Source organism: Mastomys coucha, unplaced genomic scaffold (genome assembly GCF_008632895.1).
Source record: "Mastomys coucha isolate ucsf_1 unplaced genomic scaffold, UCSF_Mcou_1 pScaffold8, whole genome shotgun sequence".
NCBI classification, from domain to species: Eukaryota; Metazoa; Chordata; class Mammalia; order Rodentia; family Muridae; genus Mastomys; species Mastomys coucha.
The window spans coordinates 22,829,291-22,851,128 of record NW_022196914.1 but is presented as its reverse complement, the minus strand read 5'-3'; the positions used below and the strand labels follow the sequence as shown (position 1 = coordinate 22,851,128).

General features: G+C 40.5%; 1 long non-coding RNA gene across 1 annotated transcript in view; it reads left to right on the top strand.

The window, feature by feature from the left end:
• LOC116083388 overlaps positions 1-21,838 on the top strand; it is a 64,454-nt gene that overhangs the window by 34,028 nt on the left and 8,588 nt on the right. Inside the window, exons 2-3 of the long non-coding RNA XR_004115700.1 lie at positions 5,489-5,547; positions 6,726-6,889. This is a non-coding gene — a long non-coding RNA (uncharacterized LOC116083388). The remainder of the gene's footprint in view (positions 1-5,488; positions 5,548-6,725; positions 6,890-21,838) is intronic.

Genomic DNA, 21,838 nt, shown 5'->3' with positions numbered 1-21,838 from the left:
TGTTGACAGTTTGAATACAAGATCACAAAGGACCTTGAGCTGGAGCCACCCAGGTGAGGCACTGTGAAGTTCCCAGTTTCTTAGAAATAGTGTAAGATGGACTGGGAAGCTGGGAGAGGCACTGAAGTGCTGGCCTTGCAAGAACAAGGGCTGAGTTTGAGTCCCAGAGCCCACATTTTAAAAAGCTGGGCATGGTAGTGCACATTTGTAACCCTACACTGTGGAAGCAAAGACAGGGAGCTCCGTGGGACTCACTGCCAGACAATTTGCCCTCTTGGAGAGTTCCATTCTAATGAGAGAGACTACATCAAATAAAGGACAGACAGCACCTGAGGGCAGACACCTGACATTGTTGATTTATACACACATATAATATGTGCAAGTGAGCACATACACATGTACACACACAAACACACAAGAATGGTGTGAGATAATATATTTATTGCTCGAAGTTGGAACATTTGCATTGACTTGTCGAATAGCAACAGGTCACTTGTGTAGGTCTGCGCTATTGCTGTCTCCATCTTACAACTGAGACAACCGAGACACATATAAGGCAGAAAAAGTAGCTTGTGCCAGGGTACATAGTTGGGCAACTGTGGTGGTCAGATGTGGACCTTCTGCCTTCTGGGCTTATTCACATCCCTTCTTGTCCATAACTATAGTACTCTGGAGTCTGTGTAACACCCAGCTTTTTTCTCACACCCCTACTTTCTTCTTATAAAACATTTTTTTTAAAAAGTATTTTACTTTTACTTATGTTTATATGTGTGATTGTGTACATGCATTTGTGTGTGTGTGTTGCCCATTGTGGGTGCTGGGAATTGAACTGGAGTCCTCTGAAGAACAGTGCACTCTTAAGCACTGAGCCATCTCTGCATGCCCCTTAGTTTTCCCTGTTATTGTGTTAAATTTCAGGGTTAGTGGTCAATTTTAGAGGTACTTAAAAGGTTAATAAATGGTGTTACGTTTCCTTAAAAGTATTTTAGTTAAAATATTTTTTCCCCAGAATCATAGAATAAACCTCAATTCTTATCACTTTAAAAATGTTTATCTCCCTTTCTGACTCTGAGGTTGTGCTTTCAACATTTGTCCAGTGATCTTCTGTCCTTCGGTAAGGAAGCACATTCACTCTGGTCATGCACACAGCGCCACACCTGCTGTGTGTGACCCACAGGCTCTGCTGACGTGCTTCTGTTTTAGATATTCGTAAGAATTTTAGGTCCCACGGCCTGACCCTGTGATGTCAGCCCAGGCTCACACAACACATGCGGAGTTGGTACATCCTCTTCCTTCTCAGAAGAAAGGTAAACTGTCTTCTTACCAAGAAACTAGAACAGACTAGTTTAGTCAGAGAATGTATTTTCAGAAAGCCCACAACAGTACGTGAGAGGCCGGACACTGGACATGTCTCAGCAGAAGAAAGGAAAACCTTTAACTTTAGTGTTTTAAGTCGTCTGGCATTTTATGCACTGTGGAGCTAGAGAACCATGGAACTGGAATGAGCAGGCTAGAGCAAGAGTGGTGTCAAGGTGTGTCCAAACCGTAAAAATCTTATTCTGAGACTGGCAGGAGTAGCATCGCTCCCTTTCTGCCCCTGGCCTGTGTGTCTTGGTGCATGTATCCCTGTGCACCACACCTTTGTTTTACCAGAGGAGGTCACTTAGCTGGTAGCTAGGTTAAACTTCTTTTGCCCTTATAAGGTCATGTCCAGCAGCACCTGGAAATTCTCCTCATGCAAATGAGACCTCCACAGTATCTTGGCCTTGGCCAATGATGGACACTTCACCCCAGTAGCCCCTACTCACCCCAGAAGGTTTAAACAGCCATTGTTCCCCTAATAAACTGAACCAGCTCTGAAGCTGCTCCCGTGTGCGTGCTTTTTGCCTCTGCATTCATTGTGGACCAAGATCCCTCCCTCCATCTCAGCTGGGTGAGGAACTGGCTTGCGTACCCCAGGGGAGAAACAGACAGACCAGCAATGTGTGACAGAGTACATCTGTGGGAGGCAGCTCTTTGCTTTAGGAAAGAGTAAGGAGGCAGACAACATTCTTAGAAAGGGATTTGACCTGAAATTCCAGGAGATTCTGGTTCTACTTGTTGAAGAGATGTCATAAAGATTGTTGTACCTTAGGGACTACAGCCTCATTCCTCCTGGTAAACATGGGTCTGTGAGTGTAAGGGGATTTTGTTCCAGAAGAAACTTTTAGCATTCAACATGAGGCTCCATGAGACTCCTTAGTTCTGAACTCATGTGACCAATGATCTGAAAGTTAAAAAAAAAAAAAAAAAAAAAGGCTTCTCCTTTCACAGTTGGGCAGAGATGCCTAAATCCTGCTTCCCACATCTGTTTTGTCTTCCTGGTTTCTTCTTTCTCTCTTTTAGGTGGGTGAGAGCTGCCAGGTCTGGCCAGGAAGCAACAAGTGAGTACTCCTGTTTGATGTAGAGATTTCTTGTTCTAAGGAATCAGCATTCAGAGAAGGGGAGTTACGGTAACAATCACTCAAAGAGCACATGCAAGGCACCCCTCCCCATCCCCCAGGCAAGGCTGCTTTCCGGCCTTCACACTGTGTTTAAAGTCTGCTTCTTGCCTTATTTGAGGATGGATATTTCTGTAAGTTCCTGAAAGGAGGCTCATGTCTGCCCTGTATCCCTGCTGCTGTGGTGATTCTGGTCTGATTTCCTAATGATTGGAAGATCACACACGTACTCTCTCATTCTGTATGCATGTACATTTGATACATACATGTGTGCGTATGTGGGGGGCATGCACATGACATGGCACACATGTGGAGATCAGAAGTCAACCTCTTTACTCACCTTCCGCCATGTCTGAGCCACGTTTTCCTTGTTGTTCGCTGCTGTGTATGCAAACCTGTCAGGTCTGGGATGTCCTGGGGGCTCACGTGTCTCCAGCTCCTGTCTTGCTATGGCAGTGCTGGGATTGCAGATGCATGCTGCTGGCCTCATTTTAAAGTGGGCCCTGAGGATTTGAACTCAGGTCCTCGTGCTTGCATGGTAAGTGTGTTACCTACTGAGCATCTCTCCAGCCTAAGCGTGTCCTTTCTAGGAAGAAAACCAAGTACAGTGCCTGGCCTAAAGAGTAGGCATACATATACATAATGCTTGTAGGTAGAAATGAGAGGGAGGACAGAAGGAAAGATGATAGATGGATGAAATGCTGAGAATTTTGTAAAGTCAAAATTCTACATGCTGAAGCAACAGACTTAAGATGCTAACTGAGGTCTAACTAGGTTCAAAGTATTTTTAATTTATTTTACTTCCAATACCTTATTCATGTGTCTACTGTGAATTTTCTTTCTAAGGTATCCTTGCCTGCTATGCACTGAAATAAGAAAATAGACTCTTATACCCAAGCCAAACTTGCCAAACAAGTACCTTCTGAACAGATATATATTTTAAATAAAAGCTGTCTGGAGAATATATTTCCATATCAAAAATTCATTTTGTGTATACATTTTCACTGTGAACTGATAAAGTTTTATAGTAAACTTAATTATCTATTGTTCTACTCAAAACAGCACATAACTTGGAGAAAAGACTATTTTTCTGCCTTGGAAAACATCATGGTTTAACAGAGGCACAGCATTTCGATTGCACACACATGGCTACATGCCTTCTTTCCCTCCCTCCCTCCTTCCCATCCTCCCTCTATCCTTTTTTCGTTCCTTCCATAAGAAGGAAAAACTGGTACTTGATTCACGCCTTTCCTTCTTCCAAAGGAGGGGAGGCTATTTCCTACTAAACCATAGGCAAAGTGTACTTATAGATGGTTGGCAGCCACAAGCTTGTAATGTTGATCTCCAACAGTACAGGCCATGCTATTACACATTAGATCTGAGGTGCACAAAAAAAAAAAATGCATTCTGAGTAGAATCCAGCCATCAAGGAAAAATTTTCTGTAACTAAAATACAATAACCACAATAACATGGGTTTGAGGGGAGGGGGTGACTCTGAAGCCCAGTGGTTGTAGAGAGACTATGGCTGCATCCAAATAAATTTTGGAAACTTAATAGAGGAACACAACAGAGTCTCATGCTATTTGTATTTAGGTTTACATTATAATAGTGATTCCTTACTTATAGTTAACTGACAACAACACCAACTATTTTCTGATCCCCTGGATACTGTCTAGCTTATATCAGGAATCCATCCATCCATCCATCCATCCATCCATCCATCCATCCATCCATCCATCTATCCAGTTAACACAGCTTACTAAGATATGCTTTTAATTTTTCATCTGGAATATTTCATCATTTTTTACCAGAAAAAGCTCTTGGCTTTTAAGGGGCCTTACTAAGATAATCCCATTAGGCTAGTCTGTTTCTTAAGGCAAACCGGCTTAGTAATTATGCCTATTAAGTCATTTGTGGGCTAGCATAACGTTGTTATGAATGTAACACTACTGTGTGGAGTCATAGAGGTCAAAATTCTGCCCATTGCAACTGTAAAACTACACAGTGACAGATATAAGATGCTAACTGAGGTCTAACTAGGTTCAAAGTCTTCTCATTTACTATGAAACAGATGCATTATTCATGGGATAAACTGAGAAAAGTACATGAGAAACGTAGCATCCTCTATAGATTAACGAGTAATTGCTGATATAGTAACAGCTTTGCTGATGTTCCCCTTATTGAAATAAGTGTCTTGAGACTGTAATTCAGAATAGATGAATCAAAACACAGAATTTAAAAGAGTATCCATATTTTATGAGACTGGGGAAAAAATGAGGGAAACTTTCAGGGCTTCAGAATGCTCCTCTGGAACTCAGGGATGAGGATAACAGTGGTTGCTTCCCGGGGCTCTGCCATCACAATGTGGGAAAGAACATGGCAGAACTCCTGGTGTGCAGAAGACAGCCAACACACACTCAGCTGTTATCCACGCACAGCAATGCCTTTACGAGATCAGAGTGTTTACTGCACGTTCTGTAACTGTTAGTTGTGTTCCTGTCATGCCTGTTGGTCTCCTGAGAGCAGGCCGTGTGTGCCTTTTCTCTCAAGTAGTTCTCGTGTGTTCTACTGAGCTGGGCAGGCACGAAATGCTTGGTAACTATCTCCAGGAATGAGTATGTTTTTAAGAAACTTTCTCATCCATTTTTCAGCCTAGTGTGTGTGTCAGATGAAATGCATTTGAGGTCTGGCTTTGGCCTGGACATCCAGTTTGTGATTTCTGCCAGAGAGAATGGCCATGATAATTTAGCATGGAACATATTCAGACATGTGTTATCAATCTTTGGGAGAACTTGAGAAGCCTTAATAAATATCCATAGTATGTCTAATTTTGAATAATATCAACACTGGTTTGACATTCCAATAGTTCATATTTTCTCTTTCAAGTGTTTTATCTGATCTCTCTTTAAATCCAAAAGGTCTCTCTCTTTTCTTTTTTTTTTTTTTGAAAATGGCAGTGTCTTAGTAACTCCCTCATTATGGCTGATTTCATTGTGCTCTTTCCTAGGGATACAACATCATCATTTGCTCATAACATCAAGCTACCCCTTTGGAGGAAGACCAGAGGTACTAAATGGGAGTTAGGTCTGGGTGTTTCTACCCTGGGTGCCTCACTGATCCCTGAAATGCACTCTTCCCAGTCAACATTTAACTTCACAGCACAGGAAAAGAAAAATAAATATCTGACAATCCCAGACAAGGTATGACTTAAAAATTCTTTAGGATAAAAATCAGTGTAGAAATGCTAAGATGTATGCTCTATGGCATCCAGGGCTAGAATTGGGCTAGAAGCCCACTATAAAAACATCTCTAATTATAAAAAAGCTTACATAATCAAATGCCACATTTTCAACAATCCAAAATACATTTCCAATATAATTATATATACAACTATCTTAACCCAATTTCCAGGGCTGTCTAGACAAACTGGTAGATTGATTTGGAATTTAATTAAATAGAGACTTAAAAAAAAAAAACCTTCCCAACAATGAAAACACTGGATAACTTTGTTTCAGGCCTCTGAAGAAGAAGTACACAGAGAAAGCAAGCCTGTTTCAGAAACCAGATATGAGCAAATGAGAGAGATGGCATGCCTAGGAGCTCTTACACTGGAGAAACCACTTTTGGGGGATTTATTTTGTAATTCAAACTGGGAGCCAAGTCTGTATTAGATTTTTGTTTGGTTGTAAGTCACATAGATGTTTTGAAAAATGGGTTTTCCCTTTAGTGAATATTATTTCATGATTTCAATATTACATTTTCTGCTGTTCTTCCAAGAAAAAGGTCTTTTTCATTATGTCCGTTCTGTCTGTATCCTGCCAGTATATTCTCAGATATTTTGGGGTGTAGTTTAAATGTAGGTGCAGTGAAAAAAAAAAGAATTCCAGCTTTGGTCTAGATTTTGAAGAGTTCAGAGGATTAGGTCCCTTTGCACAGTGTAAAGCAGTAGGCCTCACCCTGTGGACTGTGACTCCTTTGGGGGATCACATCTCCTGCATGACATATGCAGTATCTGATAGATATTCACACCAGATTCATAACAGTATCAAAATTACAGTTATGAAGTCACAGTGAAATAATTTTATGCTTGGTGGTCAGCACAACGTAAGGAACAATATTAAAGGGTCAGAGCATTAGGAAGGTTGAGAACCACTGGAAAGCTTTATAATAGGCTTTGTTTGTTTTTCTGTTAATTTATTTACTTATCAATTTTACAATCTGATCACAGCTCCCTTCTTCCCCAGTGCCTCACTCATTTGACCTATGAGGGGAGATCCCCCACCTACCTGGTACCAACCCATGCTGACAGCTCAAATTACTTTGGGACTAGGTACATCTTCTACCACTGAGGCCAGACAAGACAGCACAGTTAGGGGAGCTGGATCCAGAGGCAGGCAACAGAATCAAGGTAAGCCCCTGCTCTAGTTGTTGGCTGATCTGGATGAAGACCAAGCTGCACATCTGCTACTATGTGGGGGGGGGGAAGGTGGGGGTGGCAGGGGGGGATAGGTCCAGCCATTGTGTGCAAATGTTCCTAGGTTTGTAAGCCAGATGGATGAAACAGGTGAGATCCAGCTTGGTCCCTAAGCTGGTGTCACTGAATCTCTTCTTGATTTCTTAGTGACAGCTTTGGGCAATTGAGTATGAAACATAATGGGTTCAGAGTAACTATGGCTTAAAAGGTACTGAAAAGTGTTTTGGCTAACCCAGCAAAATCCCTACTTCTTGATCCCATTCTATTAGCCATAATAAATGTAAATATTTATTATGATACTATACTCTTAAAGGAAAACTCATAAGGAAGAGGAAAGGAGATTGATTGTAATACTAAAAAACTCAACAGTCAAGAGAGAATTCCTGTCCCTCCCCAACACTTAGACTTCAGCAGGAGAACGCATGTCAAGACTCGTTGTTCTTGATGTAAGTTCTGCTTCCTACATGTCAGTCAGAGGAGTGGGGTTGATGGGTCTCACTGTGCCTTTCATTTTCTTCCTACTGTAACCAACGTACCCCAAGTTTCCCACAGCCTCACTCACTGTGAGACCCAAGGCTATTGAGCAGTGCTCTGAAACTGGTCTGTGTGGGTCTATGAATCCAGCATGGGTTTTTAAACTGCTCCGTCAGGATGAGCTCCTGCAGCCTGAGGGGTCACAAAGTGGTAGCCCAGGCACCTGCTATCCTGCTGTGAGTCCTAGGTTTGGGAAAAAAATACCCGTAAGTCTTCCTCTTATACTGTGGAGTCCTAGTTACTAGAATGCTTAGGAGTCTAGATGCAAAAACAAAGGATCCTTTTCTTCTGTGCTAATTTTGTTAAATGAGCAACTACGAAGTGATAATTGTTATATCTATTGCTGCTATCCAACTAATTTTCTTTTAAATATATTTTTTAAAACATTGAAAAATCTATATATGTATACAATGTATTTAGATCACATTCATTCCAACCTCTCTCCATAACTCTTCTCAGATCCACTATTGAAACTCCCTCCCCCCTTTAAAAGAAAACTAAGTAATCCACTAGGTCCAATTTATATTACTCATGTATTGTGGTGTGAAACCATCTGGTGGATTGTGGTCTATCCTAACAAGGGTTATACTGTTAAAAACAACAACAACAAAAAAAAAACCTAAAGACCAAAACCCCAAAAGCTGGCTCTTTCCTTCCCAGAAGCCATTAACTTCCAATAGCTACTCAGCTAGGGGTAGGAACTCTTGATGCTTGGCCCCTCTGTGCTGTAATATTGACTGTCTTGATCTTGCCCAGGTCTTGTCCAGGTAACCGTAGGTGCTGTGAGAGTAGCTGTTTTATTATGTCTAGCATAGACTATTTTGCTCAGTCTTTTTGACCTCTGGTTGTTTCTGTCTCTGTGCCCCATCTTCCACTCTGGTCCCTGAGCGCTGAGCTTGGGCAGAGTGGAATGATAAAGATATCCCATTTGTGGCTGACACTTATTCTCTGACCTTTGACTCATTAAGAAGGCCTTTTGAAGCTGCCATCCACTGCACAAAGAATGTTCTCTGATAAAGTCTGAGAGCTTCTCTAATCTGTGAATATAGAGGTAAGATTTTAGATGGTACACACTCAGTTCTTTAAAGGAGACTTAGAGAGCTGACGAGATAGCTTTGTGGTTAAGAACTCTTACTCTGAAATTCCAGAAGACGTGGGTTCAAATCCCACTATCTATTGATAGCTAATGATTGTAGCTCTAGTTCCAGGGGGATCTGACATTCTTTGCAAATACTTTTCTCTCCTCAGCTCTGTGGGCATGGCACGCTCTTGGTGCACAGAGATACATATAGGCAAAACCACTAATACACATATAAATAAGGAAAAATGAAAAGGACCTCCAGGTCTCCAAAGATTCCCTCTTCACCCAAAGGAACGTCCTACTCCATTTTCTCCTTTACAAAAGACATGTAACTGAAGAGAAAAAAAACCCAACAGCCCCTGATCTAGGACCATCTTCCTATAGGTGACTTCCCAGAGGTGTGGGGATGGCCACATGCTTCCTGGGGTCACAACTGGGCTGATCCTTTTGCTGCTCTCTGGGGAGATGAGGATTGAAGTTAGCCCTGTTTAGATGAGTCTGAGGCATAAGGAGGACACAAAAACCTCTAGGTGAACTATACCATTGTTGGTTTCACTTACTCATTGAACTTTCAGAATATGGATAGGAATTGCTATCCATGTATGAAAGTTGAGCCATGTATGAAAGGGTCCTGGGTATTAATTACTTGAAAGAAGGTCATTGCCTGAAGCAAGGCACTAATGATATAATTTAAATTAATTTTTTGGTCTTACATTCTCTTTAAATTTGTCTCTGATGTTGAGATTAAATCAGATGTTTGTCATTGTCAATGAAAGATTCTTTGGAGAAGTATTTCTCAGGCATTGGAGAAGGCATGGTGTTTTAGCTCTCTTGTCACACTGTAACTTGGTTGACACTTTAGGTATTGAAGCAGAGTGAATTGGGTGAGCTAACCAGCCTCCCTCAGCCACCTCAGACCAGATACAGTTTCAAGAAAAAAATGCAGTATCAAGATAAAAACAGAGGAAGAAACATCTTAAGTACATCATGAAACTTTTGAGTGTGATTCCTAAACTAATTTTTCCACAAAGAAAATAAAACTGGGAGTACTGGGAAAGATAGTGTAGATGATGATGAACAAGATTGGGTGCAAAGGAGCTGGGGCCAATGGCCAGGCTCTAGAGAGACTAGGAAGCAACAGTAACCTCTGGGCTGTAACAATGTTGCAAGTCAACCCAGAGCTGTGCTCTTTGACATCTGGGATTCCTTTGGAATTAAGAAATTTTGTTGAGCGGGTTCAATTTTATATACAACTGAATTCCTGTACACAGAAGTATAAAAAGCCATCTCTGTGAGCACAGCTTACACATGTAGAAGAATAACTGTAGAACAAGTTTTGGTTTTCTCTTGTTCCCGAAATTGCCACCACCTTCCTGTTTGATGAGTAAAATGAATATGAACTAGATAGTGGTGTAAACATGTGAGAGTGTTCATTAGCTTTTGGTTCTACTCATACATTTTTTTTTGTACCTTAAAGAAAGTGAATTTCTTAAAAAAAAAAAAAAGAAAGAAAGAAATTTTGGCCTTGTGAGTAGAAGCTGTGTTTTCTTGGTTTTCACTTTTGAAAGAGTATGATGAGGAGAGGGGGAGCTTCGTGTTCAGCATATGTAACATGTAAATTCTACAAGGTAGGAGTATGCTGGACTTGTTAGCTGCTTACTTGGTATGCAAAAGCCCCTCAATCTTTATATTTCTTTTTGTTGTTGCCATTATTATTATTATTATTATTATTATTATTATTATCATTATTATTCTTAATTTATCCTAAAAATCTTACAACCATTTAGAAAAGTCAGCGACCCTGATTATTAAGTGAAAGGACGTGCTGAGTGCCATATCAAAACAGGTCATGGTTTTATTAAGTTGCATCAAACATTGATGCTGTTGACCTTGGTCACTTTCAACTCCTGTTGCCTAGAAGTCAGGAATACTATGTGAATTTCAATATCGTTCTTTACAGTGGAAGACATTTATTTCTAGGACAGTAATTCAGGAGGAAGCTCTGTTTTTTTTTTAATGTAGACTGCGTCTCTCAATGCTATCCTGAGTGCCATGGCCACATGTTGCATTTAGATAGCCAACCATTGTAGCCTTTGATAGCCAACAAAGAGACCATTTTAATAGTCTTGGCATCTGTCTTTGAGGGACAAGAACTGTACAACACTCTGGCAGGCATTCAGGATTTGGAGGAAATCTGCCAGTGAGGCCTCACCCTCCTGTAATACACACACACAACTTGTTCTTCTAAAGCCTGGCTGGTAATCTCTGGAAAGAAGCCTATCTAATCAGCCATCCTGTAACTGCATCATTTCCTGTGCTATCTTGAACTGACATGTTAATGGATGAGGGAAAACAGCCACTTCTTCCTGAGAGTCACAGAGGTGATGAGAGCTTATCAACGGCCTATGTAGGTGACATGTTGCATGCGTAAGGGACATGTTGCTCTGCCAAGAGCCACAGGACAGACAGTAGAGGCTGCAATAATTGCAAGTTCAAATGATGGTTTAGATGCGAGGTTACAAAGGTAGTTCTTTAGTATTTTTTTTTAAAGAACTTTATATAATTTCATTTAAAAGCTTAGTTAGAGGTCCAATAGTATATGTGTATATTTAGTTATACATAATACATACATACATGCTAAAAACATATATAGAAGGCAGATATAAATGTGTCCTATCATCTGTCCATTTATCTCTCTATCTATCTCTATCTATCTATCTATCTATCTATCTATCTATCTATCTATCTATCATCTATCTACAGGGCCTTTATAGTTTTTATTCTTGTCTCCTATTTTCTTTTTATATAATCATTTATATTCATTCTTCAGAACTAAACCAATATCAAAATGGTTGGAAGGTGCTAACTATAGATACTTGTCAGCTAGTACTCAAGATTCTGAAATTAACAGGATGTGGTAGCTCATGAATTTTATCCCCAAATTGGGAGACTGGGGCAGGAGAATTGCTCAGGTCCATGGCTATAGAGTATATTTTGGGCTCCAGGTCAGCCTAAGCTAAGAGACCCCATTTCAAGAAAGAAAATATAAAAACAAAATAACATCCCTCTGGCAGCTACAGTATAGAGAAATAACATTCCTTATAAGGACTACTGTAAAAGGAAGAGATCTTGGGCAGTTCTGGTTCCTAAATCAATTTGCTAAAATTTCACAGTAACCTCTTTGCAAACTGGACTGTCTGCTGGCCTCAAAGAGATGTGGAAGAATGTTAGACCAGAGGAATGTGAGCTTGGCTGATTCATTAAGGCAAGAGCCCCTAGCTCTTTCCAGACGTGAAAAGCCATTTTAAAAGTTTCAATGATTAAAAAACAAAACAAAATAAAACAAAAACAAAAACAAAAAAAACCCAACCACACTTTGGGATTATTTGTATTTATTTTTTGAGTAAAAATTCCTTCTTTTTGGAAAAATTTTGAGGTTCTTGGGGTCTGTCTTAGTCGGGCTTACTATTGTTGTGATGAAAACCATGACCTAAAGAATGTTGGAGAGGAAAAGGCTTATTTGGCTTATCCTTTGCATGCTAGTCCATCACGGAAGGAAGTTCAGGCAGGAATCCAAACAGGGCAGAAGCTGATGCAGAGGCCATGGAGGGTGCTGCTTATTCTGTGTTGCTCCTCATGGCTTTCTCAGCCTGCTTTCTTGTAGAACCCAGGACCATCAGCCCAGGGATGACACTATATACAATGGACTGGGCCCTTTCTCACCAATCACTAATTAAGAAACCCCTTAAAGGGTTACCTAAAATCCAGTCTTGTAGAAATAGTTTCTCAGTTGAAGCCCCTTCCTCTTTGATGACTCTAGTTTGTGTCATAAAACAAGTTATGAGTCAGCACAGGGTCTATACTCTTTTGCATCTCATGGCTTCTTATTAAACAACTTACTTATCATGGAAAGTAAGATTTCATCTGCAGACATGCTGATCACTACACTGGGCTCACATTCATGCTCATTCCTCTCTCGTGCCTCTCATTTCCTTGGACGAGTCTCCCTTCTTCCCCAAAACACATCTTCTTTTTGCTTTTATGGCACACACATATAGTATAAGTCACACATACATATCTTTACACCTAGGATCTGCACATGAGGGAAATAAAGCACGTTATTTGTCTTTCTTTCCTTCCTTTGCCTTCTTTTGTTCCCCTTCTCCCATTTTCCTGGCTTATTTTGAGTAACATAATCTCCATGCATTTTCCTACAAATGATGGGCTTTAATCTTTCTCTGTGATGAAACTCTGTCATATATACTAATAAATATCTGTATGCTAGATGATATATTGTAATGTCACATAAAAATATAAATACTATATATACATGTATGTATATATATACATATATATGAATTGTATATATTACTCTGAATGAAATATATATATGTGTGTATATATATACACACACACATATATGTGTACACAAACACATATACACACACACACACACACACTCACTCTGCCTTGTACCTCCTCCCCTCTCTGTCTTTCAAATCCTGGCCTTTATTTTCTTTAAGTGCTGCCACATATATCTCCTCCTCTGGGTCTCTTTCAAAATCATAGCTTCATTTTTCTGTCATACACATACACACACACACACAAACACACACATACACACACACACCCATATATATATGTATATATATTCATGTCTATATATACATATATGCATATATAGACATGAATATATATACATATACATACACTTACACACATATCTATATATCTATATCTATATATCCATCTCTCTATCTCTCTATCTCTCTATCCATCATCTATCCATCTATCCATCAATCCATCTACCCATCTACCCATCTATCCATCCATCCATCCATCCATCCATCCATCCATCCATCCATCCATCCATCCATCTATCTATCTATCTATCTATCTATCTATCTATCTATCTATCTATCTATCCCTGCAACTTGTCTCTGGGATCACTAGGCAGAAAGAGTCTAACAACCAGAGGAAAAAAGGAACGGGGAGTTTTCTGTGAAAGTGTGTCTCCTAGAAGTATCAGACATCATATTCCTGAAGCCCTGAAAACATATGTTTGGTATCAGAAAACTAATTGGTATTCTCTTCCCTGGAGAGGGCTTTCCTGTTCCCAGTGTTCTTTAGCTGCCTGAAGTTCTTTATGTAGGGTTGAGGCCTCATGGGCTTTTCCTCATCCATATTACATGTCTACATCTTGTCACTAGTGTCTCCCCAGCCCCATCATTTATATGGTCATGAAATTTGTACTTTTGAAATATATAAAAATTCCTTTTATTCATTGTATTTATGAGTTCATCAGTACTTGGGAAGATCTTTCTATAGATTCAAACTCTTTCTCATAAAAAAATAACCTCATCTTGTAGTTCTAATTTAACCAAATCCTCACCCCATTTTCTTTTTTATTCTGAACATTAGAATACTAAAATATTTGATGTGTCCAAGTGTGCTGTCTTACAATTGTCTTACACAGTTGGTTTATCATTTGATTTCATATTCTTATGACACTTTTTTGCTTTGTGAATTCTTAAAGGTAAAGGAGGTATCAAACATTGTGAATACTCACAGCTGCTGGCTTCGCCAACTAAAACATGCCCATCTCAACTCTTTAAGAATTAGAACCAAGAAAGTGGGACCCTAAGGGGCTCACTCTGGTATTGTGATTGAAGCAGGATTTAGGGGCAGCAGAAGTGTTGAGATCTGTCTCCAGCGGGAACAACTTCAGAGTTTAAGCTGCATGTCTAATGCCTGACAGAAGCAATACTGAGCTCTGCAGTGAGGTTTCTGGAATTCTTCTCCAGGTAGCTTAGCTTGAGGTGGCATCTCAAGCTCTTCCACAAATTCCACCAAACAAATATTATTCTCTGAACAACCAGCCCTCCTTGGTGGTGTTTTATGCTTGTGATAAGAAATTACCTTGCCCATTTTCCTCCTTTGCTCTGCCTGACAGGTCTCAGCTGTGGCACCTTTCTGCAATGTCACCTTTGAGAAGCCTTTATCAGACTTTTAAAGACTACCCAGGACACGCTTTCTGATTTGCATTTGAATGCTGTCCTTGTGTTTTTTTTTTGTTTGTTTGTTTGTTTTTTGTTTTTGTTACAAATCACTGACCACAACCACCTTTGGAAGAGAGAATTAAGTATATCTTACAGGTTAGTTCATCACCAAGGGAAGGCAAGACAGGAGCTCAAGCAGGAACCTAGGGGCAGGAAGTGAAGCAGAGAGCGTGCAGGAGTGCTGCCTACTGGCTCATTCTCCATGCCTACTCATTTATAGGACCTACTCATTTATAGGACCCAGGACCACATACCCAGTGGTGGTTCCACCCACAGTTACCTGGGTCCTCTTATAATCATAATCAATTAAGAAAATATCCCATGGACATGTGTACAGGCCAATGCAGTGGAGGCAGTTCCTCAATTGAAGTTCCCTCTTCCCATGTGACTGTAGTTTGTGTCAAGTTGGCAAAAACTAAGCTGCACAAATATTGAATCTTCCAGTCATTAATCCTATATTGTTTGTTTGCACTCATTAAATAATTATTTACAAGACTTAGCATTGTAGACTTCTGACAAACTGCAGAGGTACCCTGTTGTAAATTCCCTGTTGAAGGCGAGAGAGGTCAAGGTGATTTGTAGAAGATCTGTTCTTAGGCGATTTGCTGTCTGACTGTGGGATTCACTTAACTTTTCAAGTCCTAGTTTCCTCTTCTAAGGAACAGAGACAATCTGTTTCATTGAGAACAAGAAAAATGAGGGCCTTGCACACCAGACACCTCAGGGGCAGGGTGTGTTAGTTGGTGGGTCTGGTCTCTGTGATAAATGCCTGACAGGTACAACTCGAGGGAGGAAAGACTTACTTTGGTTCGTGGTTTCAAAGGGTCAGTCTGTGGCTGCTTGGCTCTCTGTCATTGGACAGAACGTTGTAGCAGCACAACAGAGGCCATTTGACCCATGTTGTTCAGAAGGCAGAGAATATGAATGCGATACAAAGGGGTCAGGGACCACATACCCCTAAGTACCACTTCACAGTGACCTAGTTTCTCCAGATAGGTCCTACCTCCAAATGCCTCCAGACCATTCAAGAGTAGTGCCACCAGCTAGGGACTGTGATGTCAGATAAAGAAGCCTGTGGTGTTGGTGGTGGTGTACTTCCTACTCAAACCATAACACAGAGGAACTAAGGTACAGCTAGACTTCAAGGACTGCTCTGAAAACCATAGGGCCTATCTCGTAGGCACGTGTGGATAACTTGCTCCCTCTTCAGTTGCCAAGGTTGGGATCGTTTATCTAGAGCTGGGTTGTTTGGGTGACTCAGCCACTGTTCATTGGCTTTTCCTTGGGATCCACTCTGTTCTTAAATCCTGAGTTCAATTTTCCAGAGAACTATAATATGAAACATTGAAACTCATAGAATCTGACAGAAGAACTGTGGTAACCAGAGGCTGGGAGGAGTGAGAGACAGGGGGCAAAAGGACAGGTTTATCATAGACTTATTTGAATTACAGACAGGAGGAAGACACTCTGGTGTGCTATTGTGTGGTAGGGCAACTACGTATAACACTAGAAGAAAAAATATCTTGAAATTTCTCCCAAGAAACAGATAAATGTGTTTACCCAAGCTTGAACATTATGCTATGTGTATAATAAGTATTAAAACTTTACATGGTATACTATGAATAAATATGATTTTGTGCTTTTATGTATCAATTAAAATAAACTAAAAGCAAACCAGAAAGTACATAGCAGATTCCCCAAGGAGTTGATCCCATCAGACAGTTACGATTCAGCTTACACCTACATTCCTGTGGATCAAGTAGATGAGAATCTTGCCAGTGGACAAGACCATTATCTCTTGTCTAATTCGTATGAGATCAGAGGAGCCGAATCATATAACATGGCCTCAAGTCACTCTGTGCACTGAGAACATGCATCCCTTGGGCAGGGATTTGGACATCCCTCTGGGTTATAATCTATGGGAGCTGCCAGTCTGAGTTTGCTGTATGAATTAATTTCTATCCTACCAGAGGTAGGTGCAAAAATGTTTTCTAAAGTTTTTGTTTTGTGACTGTGATGGACAATCTCTGCCTGCGGCACATTATCTCTATTAAGTGAAATGTGGAGTATTTAAAATAAATATCCAGCTCTCATTATTTAGTTTTGCTGCCACCGGCATAAACATGCTTTTCTTGTTTCAACTCCATGGCTTCTTCTCCAGGGACATCTGAAAGCTATCATACACTCCTGACATCTTCACCCACCTTTGGTAAAAACAAAAGACAGCCATCTGCCTCTCCTCCTCCTCCTTTATGCCAATTATTCTCCAATGTTGGCTACTTCTGAATAGGATGAAAAGCATGCCAAAGAAGGCTTCCTTCTCCTCACGGAGGCCCAAGGCAGGGACGTTGGGTATTTCTTAATATTTGAAATGAATGTTTTGGTATTTTGGGAAAGGAAATAAGCCATGAGAAATTCTGCATAGTTCATAATTATATACATTTAAAGCCAAGGAGTGAAAGAGGCATCTGTCTGATAGCTGTGGAAGAAGATGAAGATAATCGCTATCGCTGCTCAGCACCATTAATTAAAATAAAAATGACAGTGGACAGCAGTGGAGTTGTCATATTAAAATACCAGCATCCGATATATATATGTATATATATATATATATATATATATACATATATATATATGCGTGGTATCGTCTTATCATGAAATGATGTGGAAAGAGTTGTAAACTGAACACATAAGGCTGTTGAAGTGGAATTCTGTACCCATGAACAGTCTTAGATGGTACATGCACAAGTAGTGGGTGCATCTTTGAGATACTTCTCAATGTCTGGCATATAGTATGGTTATATATGTGATCTCTGCTTAAATTATTTCTTCATTTTCTTCACTTTTGGAAAGGTTGAAATTGAGATGATATCAATACTAAGATCAATTTATATTGATACAAAAACCAAACATCATACTACTAAACTGAGAGACAATAATTGCAGCAATAACTGTACCCCAAGAAGCAGGCTGACCTGAAAGCAGAGACGAGAACTGAGCTTGGGCTCCACCCCCACCAAATGATAGTGAGGACTTGCACTGACAGGCTGAGGGGGTGCACTGAACTCAGGCAAGGAGAATGTTGGGATGAGGTGAGTTTTGCAAAGTTTATAGAGGTTGTATAAAGCCCCACCCAACATTTGCCTTCCCTCTATGGTGTGGAGTTCATAGTACCTAATCTGGACAATTAGGGCAAATTCACTTCTGTAAGAATTAGGTTGGAGGTGGGAGAGAGAGGGAAGGAGGAGAAGTGAGGGGTAGAGGAAGGGACAGAGGAAGAGGAAGAGATAGAGGGACAGGGAGGGAAAAGGAAAGGGAAGACAAGAGGTGAGAGGACACACACACACACACACACACACACACACACACACATATATACATTCATACATAAATGCATACATACATACATGCATACAAACATATTACACACACAGACACACACGCACAGACACACACACACACACACAGACACACACACACACACACACACACACACACACACACACACACGGGGTGGGAGTGTCATTCGGCCAAACCATAGACTACTGTGCTTCTATCAACTGAGGCCAAATGTTTAGCAAAATACAGTCAGGAAATCCTGCAGCTGCTGTCCAATGAGTCCCTTATCCTGTGAGGTGGAGCCTGTTTGCTAAGATTTCCCTTTCCTTGGCAAAGGCCCCACTAAATACTAGTGGATAAATGTGTCTACAAGCCTTTTGCTATGAGCCTCAATGTTTTATCAAGAAGCCACATTTTTTTTTTTATCATCCATGAAGAATTTCTTCACCACTAGCTTTAGATTCTTAAAGGGCCAAGTCTAATTTAATTGTTCCCCTAACAGTGTCTTACTAGCCAACAAAATACACAGTTATATGATTTATCTTTTAAATGAATGATAGGGATTGAAACCAACACACACACAAAACCATATGTGCATATACAATTCTCTATATAATTAAGTTCAATAAACATTTTGTAAGATATGTATTATTCTCATTCATAGATGGGAAAGAGATATAAATAAGAAATAGACTTTCTAAGCATTACCTACTTAGAAAGTGAGAACTTCAATATATTGAATGCTAGGATTAGAACTCATCATTTTTTACTTGCTTTTTGACTAGTCCATCTGTACTCTACTTGGTGCGGGAATGGTTTAATGCCACTATGAAACTGAGCCCCATAGAAAAGAAGAAATCAGCAATGGGCAGGGTAGAGCAAGCTAGTAGCCAAGGATCACAAAGGAATTGAATTAGTTCTAAAGCTCAAAGTGACTAACTCTTGGCCTGGATTTTACTGCTGGACAAGTAGGTGCCATTTCCTTTGGCCAATCAGGGTGATCTTAGGTAAGCACAATCCTTCTCCCACACTTCAGAAGCACATTGTGTTCGTATTGAAGGGAACTCTGGGAAAATAGGCTGTCAGGCACGGAATAGTATTTGAACCTTGACATTGCACATTGCTAAATTTTGTATTCCAGATATGTTAACAAATAACTGAAGTAATTTAGCAGGTTCCCGTTTTATGTGAAGTACATATGCACGTAAGAAAGTTCACACATGCTGATGTCAGGAGACAATGTCACCTGCTTCCTTTGGAAAGGACATAAAATGTCTCAGGCCTGATGGACCATTATCATTAATTTGAATTGATACCTCGCCTCAATATTAATGATAATGCAGAATACCAGCATGATTTGAAGTGAAAACCTCATCCCGTCACTTCAAAATGACCATGACTGAGAAGATTTGGGAAGGAGGGTAACACAGGGTGGGCTTTATTGTGATTTGATGCACTTCAGAATAGTATCATGTTCTTTGATCAACATCTGATTCTTCTCCTTAAAGATAAACCTAGTGTGATTGTTTGTATATGCTTGCCCCAGGGAGTGGCACTATTAGGAGGTGTAGCCTTGTTGGAATATGTGTGTCACTGTGGGTGTGGGCTTTAAGAATCTGCCTGGCCTGTGAAAGTTCTGTGCCCCAGTGTAGGGTAATGCCAGGGCCAATAAGTGGGAGAGGGTGGGTGGCAGGCATGGGGAAGGGGGAGGCAACAGGGGTTTGTTTTTGTTGTTTTTGTTTGTTTCTTTGTTTTTTGGAGGGGAAACTAGGAATGGAGAAATTTACATGTAAATAAAGAAATTATCTAATAAAAAAATAAACATGAATGACATTAAAAAAAAAAAAAGAATCTGCCTGGAAGTCAAAATTCTGCTAGCACCCTTCAGATGAAGATGTAGAACTCTCAGCTCCTCCTGCACCATGCCTACCTGAATGCTGTTATATTCCTGCCTTGATGATAATGGACTGAACTTCTGAACCTGTAAGCCAGCCCCAATTAAATGTTGTCCTTATAAGAGTTGCCTTGGTGATGGTGTCTCTTCAAAGCACTAAAGCCCAAACTAAGACACCTAGTATTGGAACGGAAGCAGTAGCATCAGGAGGGTGGTCCATGGACCACAACAGGCAACTATGAGCAGAGCTCTTTGTCTCTCCTACTCCTCAGAAGACACCAGGACTGCTGTGTCTTTCCCCCAGGAATTTATAGAGGCAAGTCCTCTATTCACTGCAGGACTCCAGCTTGTCTTAAAAATCCCACAATACAGTTTCCCAGAGAGGCAGTGTGGCAGAGACCGGAAGGCAGTGAAACTGTTTCCAGTCGTAGAAATGCGTGAACAAATGCAGAACGTGGAGAACAGGTGAGCACCTTGCCTGCATTTTATCCCATCAGGAACGACATGGGCAGCTAATGTGATCATGGAGACATCTTGTCTCATGTGTGCAGCTTAGTTAGAGCCCAGATCATTTTTTTTTTTTAAAAAATGAAAATAACAGAAGTATAGAGTCCATGCAGGTTGAATAGTTTTTTACTTAGAGATTCTGGACTTCTAAAAGGATTTTGAAATATCTCTGTGTAAGAAAATAGCTTGGGGATAAGACTGTGGTCTAAACACAACATTCACTTATGCTTCACTATATGCTGTATATGGAAGGCAATATTATGCAAGAAGAAAGTAATGTTTTTTCATGGAGTGGAGTTGCATAATACGGAATTCTGTGTCTGCACTGTGATATTGGGGCTTGCTTATCATGTTTTGGACCCCTGAGTGCTTTGCATTTTCAGATGATGGATGTTGTTCATCTTCTTGCTGAATAATGCCATCAACTTTACGCCGTCTTCATCAGTGGGACTGATGTGGTTATGGAGGAGAACATCTGTATTCTTGGGAAATACACATCAAGATGTCCCACAGTGCAGTCCTCACAGTCACAACTTGCTGTCAGATTGCTCAGAGGATAAAATAGCTCGGAGTAGATAGAGAAGCAAGCAGAGTACTCCATCGGTGAAGCCAAGCAGAAAGGATTCAGGCTACTACTAGTTCAGCTTTATTATTAAAGGTTTGGAAATTTTCCAAAGGAATATTTGAGGGAACATGCTCTTGAAGATTGTACCCCCCCTTGTGTGTGTTCACGTGTGTATTTGCGCCTTTGTTTATGTGTGGGTGCATGTGTATGGAATCTAGAGGTTGATGCTAGGTAACTTCTTTGGCTTTTTTTCCTCCTTAGTTTTCTAGACAAGAGTTTCTTACTTAAGCCAGAGCCAGTGAGCTGCCAGGCTCCACTGTTGGTTCCGCCTCATTGCAGGGACTACGGACGTGCGCCATGCTCTCTGGCTTTTATACGGGGGCTGTCTGAACTCAGGTCATTATGCTCGGAAGGCAAGCCTTTTATTGACTCAGTCATTTCCTCAAACTCTGCTCTTCTTTGTGAAACTCCAAATGCAAAGCTCATCTAGCCGATCAGCAGTCTGCATTTGTGTTCCGGGATAGATGTCTAATCATGACATGTCTTATCTATTCTTTAGTTGTATTTTGTCTTTTTGAAAGTCGTGGTTAGCTTGCATATATTCGTTACGCTGACGCTGTTATAATTTTAAGAAGTGAGTTTGATTTTAAATGAATTTCACCTCCACGCGTACTATTTGAAGTGACTTACACTTGGACAATTTATCCTTAAGCAGGCACACACCTACTGTCTTGGATGCTCTCACTTCTGAGAGCTTGCATTTGCAAATTCCCTTCAGTGGATGGTGGCGTTTAGATGCTCAGTGCTCATGCTCTACCCGGAAACAGCCGCAAGATGGCAGTGCTTCTGAGCAGTTCTCTGCTGGGAAGGAAGCTCAAGGCCTGACGGAGAAGGCATCTTTGGC